The following is an 11,204-nucleotide window of genomic DNA, read 5'->3' as shown; positions in this document are numbered from 1 at the left end:
TTTTTTAATTCAATAAATTACAATAAACGACTTTTAGCAACGATTTTGGTCGGGTCGTGTTAAATGATGGATGGGGTCCCACATGAAGAACCGTAAATTACCATAATTTAATTTGGTTCCCTCGTTATTTCAATTTCCATCGCACCGTATTGCCTCTTAATTCTCCTGATTTGTTCACCGTATATCTCAGTCTAATCAACAGATCAAGTGTCTTTGATAATGTTCGAAGGTCTTTGTGCTCCAAAGTTTGATCTTTATCAGAGTTTATTGTAAAAAAAATAAGTTGATCATCTCTTTTGATGAGTTAAAACGTTGAAAGCGTAATTGAAGACATATTTAAGAGTGAAACTAAGAGATAAGTGGTAACTTAGTATCAAATAAGAAATCAATGCTAAAAAATAAAAGGCTCCGCCCAATTACAGTGACAGAACTTAAACAATTAAAAGTTAGTTACTAAAACATATATTTATATATATATATATATATATATATATATATATATATATATATATATATATATATATATATATATATATATATAGATATATATATTTATATATTTATATATATATATATATATTTATTTATTTATTTATTATAATTAAAATCTAATTTATATATGTTTATTTATTATTAATAATAATATTTATTTTGATATATATTTATTTTTACTCTTTATTTTAATATACAAAAATATTTGATATTATTTTTAGTATTTATTTATTTTAAATATTAAATTAAAAAATGAAAAAGCACTGCTCCGCGGTTGGATGGACAGATGCTTCATAATATTAAGGAGTCAATATCGTCTCCATTTTCTTCCTTCTCCATTTGTGCATTAACAAAGTTTTAAGAATATAAATGTAATAATGTGACAATTGATGTATCAATTTATTTTTTATACAATACAAATGTCTTTAAACCTTGGTAATGGAGAAGAAAAATGGAGAGAACAAATGGAGAGGATCTTCACTCAATATTAACCTTGGTATTTAGTGTGCATATGGATGGTATATTGGAATTTCTTTTCTAATAAAGTTATATATTGGTAAATCCTCCATGGTGCATCATTTAATCCAATTTTGATGCCAATGCCAAGAGAACATGAAAGGGGGAAATTTTGGTGTTAATCTCATTAAAATGAAGCCTTAAGTACCATGATCGTCACTTTTTGAACGCACACCTTTGCTATTGACCCCTTTTTATTTATTATAGCAATTCTTGACCAATTCTCCCAAAATATTGAAATGTGTATGACACCAATTTTGACCAAATTTTTGAAAAGTTAACTGCTGACTTTGTGTACTAGATGAATTTCTTAATCCATTGCACACAATTTTGACTTCAATCACTATATAACCATTGAGACTAATTAAATGGCATAAGATAGACCTGTAGGCTCCTCAAGATATGTCCTGACTCATGAAAATAAGTCTTGATCAGAAAGTCAATCCTTAGTTGACTTTGGTCAAGAAACCCTAATTTGAGGCCAAATGATTGTGTGATGCTTGTATTTGAATCTATGGTCTTGATGGCCTTAAGAGTGATCCACTAGCTACTTGAGAGGATATGGGAGAGTATAGTAATCTCTTGGTGGCTCAGTTCCTTACTTACTCAGATGATTTTTCCAAGGAGACTTAGATGGAACTCCTATCTTGTTGACTTATTGAAGGAGAGATACTATTTTGAACTTGTGACTTAATGAATAGAAGTACCTGATGCATATATGATCAACCCTTAACCTTATCTGAGTATGATGTCAGTCTTTTTGGATGAGGAGCTCATACCTCAAAGTCTTGAGTCTCTTGTGGCAAATAGAAATCCAATGTTATGGATGAATGTATTGATCATGACCTATTAAAGTATGCAAATGAATATGATTCAAGCTTTTTCCAAGTTAAAAAAAGAGAGAGAAAATTTTAGGGTGCCACAAGAGTGTGTTGGTAATACTTGTTATATTTCATTATGGTTGCAACAAATATATAAATATGAGTTGGATACATGTCATCCAATCATATATTGCAAGGGAATCTAACAACTTAACACCTCGTCATTTATCTAGAAAAATTCACTAAATGCCAAAATAAGAAAAAGACAAAAGTTTATTTGCTGAAAAATATGAAAATATCCTATTACATCAAAGAAATTGATGACAACAACCACAATGACAAGTGGTGAAAGTACATATGCCCGGATTAGCAAACCGCTCTTCTTCGACTTTTGCTTCTTATCTTTGGAAGAGTCTTAAAAAAGAATCTAACTTCTACTTAGAGCTGTCACAACTCCTTAACTTTCCATTAGCGGTCTTTCCACTAATGTCAGAGGTAGAGGTGGAAATAGGTCAGGCCTGACTTTAAAAGACCCAAGTCTGACCTATGATAAATTTATAAGGCCCGAGGCTGTCTTATAACATATTGTAGGATTTTTTTTTTGGCATGGTCTCACTACGCCAAAAAAGTTATTTAATAGCACTTTTTTTGATTTTTGAAAGCGCTTAAAAGTGCTATTAACCGAGCGGCTATTGTAAATATTTGTTGTTTAATAGCGCTTTAGAAGTGCTATTAATGTACCGATTTTTAATAGCGTTTTTGAAAAAGCGCTACTAAAGTGGACATTTTGCGCTTTCCCAAACATATTTTGATTTGATTTTGATAGCACTTTCAAACAAAACGCTATTATAGGGCACATGTTTGATAGCACTTTCAAATAAAGTGCTATTGTAGGGCATGTGTTTGATAGCGCTTTTAAACAAAGTGCTATTATATGGTACATGTTTGATAGCACTTTCTCTTAAAAGTGCTATTATAGGATATTTCATTAATAGCACTCTCTTTACAAAATGCTATTGTAGTACATTTTTTTAAGTGCATAAAATCAATTCAATATAGCCAAACCAAGAAAAGAAAACAATATGGGTATAAAAATAAATTAATATTTAAATTTGTTTAGTGTGTTTTATGAATTGCAAGGAAATGGAAAAGCATAAGTTCAACATTAAGTCTTAAAAACCAAATTCGTGTTTGGAAAATTTATAAGACTAACTAATGCATCTAATTACTACAAATACATAAATCAGTATCATACTATTAGATGCCTCCACATAGCATATCCATCTCTTGATATCAAAAGAGACCGAGATCCCATATAGTCAAAGGAAGGCCAATACAAGTCATCAAGTCCAACAACTTCTCTAAAATTCTCACCATTATTAGTCTCATAATCCATATTCAAAACCCTTGATGCCACGTAATCATTTGTTGTGTCAAACACATACAGTCCTAGGCCACAAACACCCATGACAAAGTTAGAGTTACCCCAAACCTGTGAAACTGCTACATAATGTGAGTGTACATTGGATTCTGGAAATGCATAGGAGCTGAATAGTCTTTGTTTTCTCAACGAAAATTGGTGTATCAGTGATAAAGGTTGTCTTTTTCCTGTTGAATTGGAAGTGGTGCATCCGAGGAAGAGAGAATCACCACGAGAGAAAATAGATTGTACGTTGACACCGCGTTTTGGTATCTTGAGGCCTATGCCGAACGCTTAACGAAAGTCTAATATATTGATATAATCTGATGTACAAAACACGCCATCCTTTCCTTAAGCTTCTGATGATCTTACTCTGCATTATGAACACACTATTTTTTCTTAGTGGAAAGATAACTACTATAACATATATGCAATACAACAACAAAAATATCGGTTTGCTGGAAATAAGCTGCTACGATGAGAGGAAAGTGAGAGTTTTAAAACGAAAATGGCAGCAAAAAATGAAAATAGAAAAATATTACTGCAATGCAAACAAGAAAACACTAAAATAGTGACTAAGTAATTCAGAAACATGGTATGTTATAACTTATAACAAAAGCAAGAAGTAGAAGTTCAAATCCAACTCACCTTTTCCTGACCCCTCCATCGAGCTATGCATCAGTATTGTTCACATGGAGAGCAGAAATTTTCTTACCACCAAAAGGAACAGAGACTAAAGCCTAGGGACTAAGTGAGCTCACATCCCACAAAGAAAGTGATTCAGCTTCAGCTACAACTACTTTCCCTCTATTTCTTCACTGCAGAGGACAAGAATATTCCATAGCAACAACAGGCTTTGGAACCTCCCACCTCATCACTTGCTCTCCGTCGCGAACATCGAAAACTTTCATCCCTCTCTGTGAGGTACAAGTAGAGAAAACAAGAGGTCCAAGGGTTTATACCACCATTGACTAGCTTCTGCTGGAAAGCTTTTACTTCCTTAGTGTAAAAATCCCATGAACAAAAGCCGGATTCCATTGGGTTGCCAGCTGATGCAGCAACTACATACAGTATCTTCCAGAGCAACCATCCGAGCTTTGAGCACGAATTAACCAACAATCTCTCCATATGCTAGGTGAAACTCCTGGAGGAGGAATATATACATATTTTTCCTAAAAGCATAATAAATTTTCAGCAGCTAATATTAGCCTACAGATCATACAAGGATTCATGGGCAGAATAATATTTATATAAAGAGATGATCATCAACAATTAGAAATTCATTAGTCCGTGTTAGATCCTAACGTGACTTTTTTTCATCGCAGCTGTAGATACTAAGCCGCAAATTGGTGATTGCTCGCATTGCTCAATAGCCTAGATTATAATAAAACTACTTAAAATGTATTTTTTTTTAAGAAGCAAAAAAGAAGTTTATTACAATAAGTCAAGGCATAAGTCATGCCAAGTTGAGGATACAAGTGATTAATTGAATCACTTTCTCAATTGAATTAGTTGAGGATGCAGGATTTTGGGATGATGTCATGGTTTAGTATAAACATTTAACATAGAATTGAGTGCAAACAAAGTATAATAGTAATGAGGCATAAAATAGGGATGAAAATATAGGAGAAACTATGTAGCCTTCGTTGAAAAAGAGAAAAGTTTCACCAGAAAACATAGAGGACTAGGGTCTCCTTGCATTCACATGGTCGGGACATCGGTGTTCTTTCAATCAAGAACGATGGTTTAGATTCTAGCTCAGTATTTCAAGTTATAATATTAAAATCTACAATTTTTTTGGTCATATGATCCAAATGAACAGTCACTGATGTCCCTAATCTCTATTAAATTATCGCAAGAGAAAAGGAAGAACGAGGGTACTTACAAAAGGCTCTGTTTCCTCTAATCCACCTCCCCAAATGTAAATACAGGATAAACTATTCACTAGAAACGTCATCCATTTGGCACCCTTTTTGAATGATTTCACATGATTGCAAGATAAAAAAAGAATTAAATCAATATACATCAAACACAAATTTACCCTAATTCACCTCTCTAAACACGATTGCAAGAGAAAAAAAGCTCAAAAAGAAGAAGAATCTGTATACCTACCTTCAAAGATTCCGACGATGCTGAAGGGGTTCGACAAAATGGCTGGGTTCTTCGAGAGAGGAGGTTTGGTGAAGTTCCAGTTGGAAGGGGTTCGGCCACTGAAAGGGTTTCACCTGGTGATAGGGTTTCACCGGTGAAAGGATGCACTTCTGGTCGGCTGGGTTAACGAAGATGGAGGTTCACGAAGATGGTGATGAAAGCGAACGGCTGGGTTGATAGTACGCATGAAGTATGTTTTTGTTTTAGCGGTCACCCAAATCTTTATGTGCTTAAATGAAAAGTCGCCCTTTTTTATTTTTTTTATTTTATAAAAATTAATAATAGCACTTTTAAAGGAAATGCTATCTTAGTTAATAGTATTAATAGCGTTTTTAAAAATGTGCTATTTTTTTTAAGTTTAATAATAGCATTTTTTCATAAAGTGCTATCAAAATCCTATTGTTAGCATCATATGATAGCGTCTGGCGATAAAGTGCTATTATAAACTTTCTTTTTTCTTTTCAATAGCACTTTCTTCAAAAGTGCTATTAAATTAAGCGATACAAAAAATCAAATTTGGCGTAGTGTCTTAAATAAGTTATGCTATATATCCCTTTAGACATACCTAATCTATTTCCGTCCTCCCTAGTTAATTAGAAGCAATAGGAGTATTTTCGTCCTCCCTAGTTAGAAGGGTTAGGAGGAGGATGTCTAGAAGGAAATGAAATAAGTTCATGAATATTGTGGTCCCATGCGTATTACACCAACAACATTATGTCAATAAATTTTGCAACATGATCATTCATTTACGATGGTTGGATTTAATAAGAGCACTAATTTAATGGACGAAAAACTTTAAGGAAATATTATTCAAAAGAATTTTTTTAAGAAAAAAACCAAATATTGAAATAGTTAGAGAAATAAAAAAGATTTTACTTTGAATTTTTATTAACGGTGCCTCAATGGTTAATTTTTTTATGTTTAAAAAGTTTTGGTTTAATTTTTATTCGGATATCGTTTGGAGTGTGAAGGTGTTAGTTTGGAAATGGGTTTTTATAGGAAAAATTGTCCAACCCAATTGTAACTTTTATGAATTTAGTAGAAATCCTTTGCTTTATTTTTCTTAGGTCGCAATTGGCGTGTAATTTTCCTTCTCGAGCTCTAACTTTTTTTTTTTTTTATCTTTGAGAACTTAGGTTCTCTTTTTAATAGATTCTCGCTTACAGTAAAAAAATAGATATATTTGAATTAAACAAAAAATTGTAACTAAATTCTTGAATTTGTTAGTAATTTATGATTACTTCTTAAACAAAAAAAGTTTTTAATTAATTAGTATTAAACTGAAATGATTTGTAATTATCTTTCTAAATTTAAGATTCAAATAGGAAAACAAAGTTAACATCCATAATACACGTCACATGATTCCAACTGCCTTTTACTTAGCAACAACCCTAAAATCAAGCCATTATCATACATATGTACTGTTTACTCGGCAACAACGGAATCAACGGATGCTCAAAACACCACAACCACTTTTCTCGTTAGATCTCGTGGCTGAAATCCTATAGTCAATGTATCTAAATTAAATACTCATATATTTAAATCGTTTGCTATAATTGATATACCTAGTTTGGGTTACGTCTTCCACAAAAGTACCAGAGGTTCATTCTCCTCTCAAATCAATTTTTGACCTCGTAGCTGGATAATCTTTGACCTCATAGATGGGTGACAATGAGAGAGGAACAAGAAGTAATTATTACAAGGTAACAACAACTTAATATAATTTAATTGATTTTCATTTGAACGTTGCTTAGTGATAGAATAGAAGTTAACGTATAATTGTAGTTCTATAATATATGCATAAAGCTAATGTTATTTTCAAATTTAAAGCAGAGAGATGATTTTTTTTATATAATTTCTACATTTTATAATTCTTAAACAAGCTCAATTGCATCTTCTCTCTTAAAGTTGAGGCTCAAAGTGAGTGTCATTGAAATAAAAAGTGGATGCTACGGATGCTAAATATCTAATGACTGATTTAGTCCGTCACTAGACATCAATTTTCTTGTAGTGATTTTAAAAATCATATAAAAAACACTTAATTTAATTAATAAAAAATAACAAAGGGAATGATTATTAAAAAACCTTCAACATTATTTACTATATTTTACTCTACTTCTAATAAAAAATATTCACATTTACTTATTCTTTTTTATATGAACATAAATGTCTACTTATAAATGACTATGTATATACAATTTATTGTAGAATAATGTTTAAAAAGTACACAACATAAATAATACTATTATTCTAAGTACAATAAGTTGTTTTGCTATTGTCCAATTTAAAAGTATACATTTATGGTCCTTTAAATTATGAATAGTAAATGTGAATATCTTTTTATTCAAAGCAGAGTAAAATAATTTAAATCATGTTGGAGGTTTTTAAATCAAATTTTATTGACATAGACTGAAAAGAAAAATATTAGATCTACATAAATTACGACCAAGCAAGATATGGCTAAAAATTTATTTCAGCGTGGTAAAACATTTGTATGTGTGTTCATAATTTTATAACAGTTTCATGTATATGTTTTCTAAACTGTTGTCTGATACATTAAATACATTACTGACATGTGCAGCTCAAGACTTAGAAATGAATTATTATAACTAAATGGTGAGTAATCTTTTAAATTGAAATATATATTGTTCTTTATTCAGATAGTATGTATATTTGACCTCGTTAACTTGCTCGTTGTTTTTCATAATCCTTATACATGTTTTATAATTAGGGTTAGAGTTTTTTTTTTTTTTTTTATCTTGATTTTAAAGTTAAACTATAATAACCAATTGGGAGTGTAATGTTATTTGAGAAGTTTTTGTTCATAAATTGAAACATGTAGTTATTTAAAGATAAATCTTAAATTGCTTGATTGTTGAAAATACCAAATGCATCCATTATGACACACAATTCAACAATTACATGTTATGTATATGAAATTTTATATACGTCTTTTCTTATTTAACATAATTGATCCAATATAAATTATGTTGTTTTTTTATCAATAGCTTAACATGCATAGAATTAACAATAAATGGAAGAAACTATCCATAAACATATATTTACCTATTTACTTCCAATTATTAACAAAGAGTGGATGGATCTGTTTCTAAGTGTATTTATTTATTTATTTTTTAACTGCTTCTGATATTTTGATAATACTACTTTTTACTATCAATAGTAACTTTTTCTCTTATTTATAAATACTAGAAGTATTTCTTATTTATAAATTCTAGTTGAGTAATAGTTTCTAAGTTACATACAATTAACAAAAGTTTATCAATAAAAAAAATATTTTTGGAATAACAAAAAAATCAGAGAAAATATTATAGTTTTCTTGAAATTACGAACATACATACAAATGTTTTACCACATTGGAATAAATTTGTGGCCGTATGTTTCTTGGTTGAAATTTATGAGGATTCACTGTTTTTATTTTTGATCTATGTCAATAAGATTATATTACGTTTGTTTTATTAAAAAATTTCAACATTATTTACTTTATTTTACTTCGTTTCTAATAAAATAACTCCACACTTACTTATTCATTTTTACATGATAATAAATGTCCCATTAATTGCACAATAGAAATACAATTTATTATACTTAGAAGTATTACGGGTGTTGTACACTTTATGGATAGTTAAAATTTTATGGCAATGCAACATCATTAATACTTCTAAGTACACAGATTTTTATTTTCATTGTTAAATTTATGAGAAGACACTTATATTTCCGTAAGAAAACAAATAAGTACATGTGATTATTTTTTATTCGAAGCTTAGAAAAAGAATTTTTCTTTACCCACCTCCCTATGGGGGAAACCCCCAGCGAAATCTCAAAACTGCCCCTGCTTCGGAGATGCATCTCCGAAGTTATTGTTTTTTTGTTTTTTTTTTTAGTTCGGAAATGAATCTCCGAAAACATCAAAAATTTGATGTTTTCGGAGATTCATTTCCGAACTAAAAAAAATTCAAAATCCGTGCATATTTTCGGAAGTTCATTTCCGAAACTGTTGCTGCATATACAAATTTCCCTCCTTCACTTTTTCATCATTTTTCTCCAAAAACTTATCAAAACCCTCTCTAAACCCTATCAATCTCCATCAATTTTTCGCCCTAAAAGCAAGTTTCAAACCGTTGATCATGTTAAAGGGGGCATAGAAAGCTACAATTTCAGGTAAACATCTCTCATTTCATCCCCTATTTCACTACATTGATTCAACAAATTTATGCTGAAAACTGATATGGTTCGGAAGTTCATTTCCGAAATATATTACCTAACAAATTTCGGAAATGAACTTCCGAAACATGCCCTGGCAGTTTAAAAAAAACAGTTTTGGCCAATTTTGTTAATTTTTGCATTTGCTAGGTATGGTGCATCCGGACAACATTGTGCAAGACGATGGAGTATTAAATCCGGAAATTGTCAACGTTAATAACGATCCGGTTATTGACGCTACTCCTATGATCAATGCGGTCGATGTTAGGCAACATTTTACAAATGATCGGAGCTTCGTTAGTCGAGAACAATTGATTGATTGGGTTCGAAACGAAGCTAGTAAACTTGGATTTGGAATTGTCATTTTAAGGTCGGACAACGGAAATAGTAGGCGGAAAGCTTTCGTTGTTTTGAATTGCGAACGTGGTGGTAGTTATGTGCAATCAAACCGTGTGCTAAAACACGAGGACACGGGATCGAGAAAGTGCGGGTGTCCGTTTAAGTTGCGTGCCACTCGGAGGGTTGATGATTTGTGGCGGTTAACCGTAATTTGTGGAATGCATAATCATGCCTTGGATGTCAAGTTACACGGGCATCCAATGGCGTGTCGTTTGTCCCGCGAAGAGAGGAATGTGATATCGGACCTAACGATAGTCAAAGTGGCGCCTCGCAACATACTTGCCGATTTGAAGCGTAAGAAACCGGATAGCGTTTCAAATATCAAGCAAGTTTACAATGAACGGCACAATCTCAAGGTTTTGAATATGGGCCCTCGGTCGGAAATGCAACAACTTTTGAAACTTCTAGGCAATAACAATTACGTTTCAAGCTTCCGAACCTCCGAGGACAAAGTTACCGTACGTGATATTTTTTGGACTCATCCCGAAAGTATCAAATTGTTCAACACATTTCCAACCGTTCTAGTCATGGATTCGACGTACAAGACAAACAAGTATAGGCTTCCTCTTCTAGAGATCGTCGGTGTGACCTCGACGGACAAGACTTATTCGGTGGGGTTTGCTTTTTTGGAGTGTGAAAAAGAAGAAAACTTTACGTGGGCCTTGGGAATTTGCAAGTCTTTGTTAGTTGATCAAGAGGTTATGCCAAACGTCGTTGTCACTGATCGGGACAATGCTTTGATGAATGCGGTCGATACCGTCTTCCCGACATCTACCGCTTTACTTTGCCGGTATCACATAACTTGCAACGTGAGAAGCAAGTTGAAACCCGCGGTTGGGTCAAAAGATAGGTTGGATGAAAATGGTAAATTTGTCAAAGCCGGTGTTGTGGTTGATAGGATAATGGCGGCATGGAGGGGAATTTTGGATGCATACTCCGAAGAGGATTATACCGAGAAATTGGTACACTTTAGGTCTTTGTGTGGTTCCATTAGGACATTTTGTCATTACGTCGAATCCACCATTCTTGACAAAGTTAGAGAAAAAGTCGTGTGCGCTTGGACAAATCGGGTTAGACATCTTGGTTGCACCACGACTAACCGAGTTGAATCCGCACATGCGGTCTTCAAGAGGTGGTTGGGTGATAGTAAGGGAGATTTGTGTCGCGGGTGGGACACCGTGAAT

General features: G+C 32.4%; 1 pseudogene; it reads right to left on the bottom strand.

Moving 5' to 3' along the window:
• Positions 1 to 3,024: 3,024 nt before the first annotated feature.
• On the bottom strand, positions 3,025 to 4,792 carry LOC131641156 (KIN14B-interacting protein At4g14310-like; annotated as a pseudogene).
• Between the last annotated feature and the right edge of the window lie 6,412 nt (positions 4,793 to 11,204).

Source organism: Vicia villosa, unplaced genomic scaffold, assembly GCF_029867415.1.
Source record: "Vicia villosa cultivar HV-30 ecotype Madison, WI unplaced genomic scaffold, Vvil1.0 ctg.003540F_1_1, whole genome shotgun sequence".
In the NCBI taxonomy this organism is placed as follows: domain Eukaryota; kingdom Viridiplantae; phylum Streptophyta; class Magnoliopsida; order Fabales; family Fabaceae; genus Vicia; species Vicia villosa.
The sequence above is the reverse complement of the archived record's forward strand: the minus strand, read 5'-3'. Positions and strand labels throughout refer to the sequence as shown.